Source organism: Limulus polyphemus, unplaced genomic scaffold (assembly GCF_000517525.1).
Source record: "Limulus polyphemus unplaced genomic scaffold, Limulus_polyphemus-2.1.2 Scaffold1909, whole genome shotgun sequence".
Taxonomy (NCBI): Eukaryota; Metazoa; Arthropoda; class Merostomata; order Xiphosura; family Limulidae; genus Limulus; species Limulus polyphemus.
The window spans coordinates 212,354-214,478 of record NW_013667519.1 but is presented as its reverse complement, the minus strand read 5'-3'; positions in this window follow the sequence as shown (position 1 = coordinate 214,478).

Here is a 2,125-nt window from a genome sequence, read left to right as displayed (position 1 = left end):
TAAGCAGAGTTGTAAACATAATCAACACGCCTAAAAATTAACAGAAAAAGGATGAGACAAGTTTAAATTGAACAAAAGTACTTTATTTATACAAATAAACAATTATAATAAACTGAAAAAACAAAACAGTAGGCAATGGTCACTAGCTGGACAAAAATGATCCATTACAAGACCAGCCATTCTGTTACTGCTCGACCAAGAGTAAAATAAAGACAAGAGAAGTTGAAACTGGACTTACTATGGTTAGCACTCAAGCCAAAATTACCTAAGTTATAATTTTTAACAGAAAGCTCTCATTCAGTCCAAAAATTTCTTTAATTAATAAAAAAAAGGCAAACAGAGATTTGCAGCATTTCTATCTACCAAATGGGTTAACTACTTACCAATTCCAGCTCAGAAGATTAAAAATCCAACACTGTCATATAACTTGTGAATCTATACCTGAGAAATAAGTAAATTATATTCAGAAAGTTCCCAAATTTGTACCTGCTATTCTCAAAATACATATGTCTATAATAATAAAAGGGCATGTCTTTGTCTGTGTGACCGCTTCAAGAGGAAAGAACCTAGAAACCTAAAATGTGCACACCTACTGAGTGGTCACTGAGGGTGTGCACCTGGGAATTACTTATCTTATTCACATGCGTGCGTGCATGTACGTGCATATCATTTTAATAAGACAAGCTATCGAAAAACTACATAGAAAAAGTGGTTCCTTATATTACTAATAAAAAATCACAGACAGACATACACGTGTGTGTGACCACCATAGCTCCAAGAGGAACGAACCTAGAAACCTAAAATGTTGCACCTATACTAAGTGAAACCTGAGGGTGTGCACCTTGGTATTATTTATCTTATCTACGTGTGTGCACATGTTTTTAATGAGGCAAGCTAGCGAAAAATCACATAGAAAATAAATTGTTCCTTATATAACAACATCTAATATATAGAAACAAGGACCTTTATGAATACCCCATTATGAATACCAAATTGTTGTTAGTGTGTATTGAAAGTATGAAATGAAATGTATAAACTACAAAACGGGAAAAGTATTTGTTGATTTATTAATTTAGAGTCTCAGTTGATTAAAGAGGTTTTTTTTATTTAAAATGTTGGTCATATAACAGAAAATACCTTAATTCAGAAACGATTCAGGTTTAAAATCAATCGTGACATGACGTGACACACATTGGCTTTTATATAGGCTAGATATCATGAAATATAATGGCATCTATAACACAGTCATCTGGAAAATATCAGCCTAATAACTCGAGTGAAGACGGGTACTTTTGCTAGTATATATGTGTGTGTGTGTGTGTGTGTATTATTTTAGAAACTTTAGCTTGGAACTGTCAGAGTGCTAAGGCGAAATTGGTCTATTATCAAAATCAAAAATGTGTAAAGGAATTGGAAGTAGGATTTTCAACATAAAAAGCACCTTATGTGGACTTGGACTAAATGGTCAGGTCAGAGACCCATAGCCTCATACAGGTATAGCCGCCCTTAATTATGAGCAACTGTCCAGGTGGAAAGGGAGCTAATGAACATCACCTGCCACTACAAAGACTATTTCTGGCTTTTGAATTGAATAATTTGATTAAATGTTACTTTTACACCATCCCCATATCTGAAATTGTAGAGCATGTCCAGCGGTATTACTGCATGAAACTTAGACAAAAGTTTATTTGAAATGCTATTCGTACACAATGAAAGGCACTTACTGTTAATTTATTAAACATCTAATCTGGCTTTCTGTAATTCTTTTATTTCTATTTGGTGCAACACCTAATCTGGCAAAACAAGGATGTTCATTAGTCCATTTGTTATGTCTTATGAAAAGTGCTGTGCCTGGCCATGCAAAACTAGAGTAATTTATAGTGTGCATTACGACGCTAGTGATCAAAGAACTATAGTTAGGAAAATACGAGGAAAACTGAACTGAAATCAAAAGTGTTGATAAAAAATTATCGATGTGTTACGTATCTGCTTGTTTGTTAATTTCCGGTATAAATTCTTTCCGATGAGATTCAGTGATACAAGTCCCTTCTTGATTAAAACTAGTTCATTCTTTCTCGATACAACCTTTTTAATACACAGAATTTCCACAGTCAGGACGTTTCTA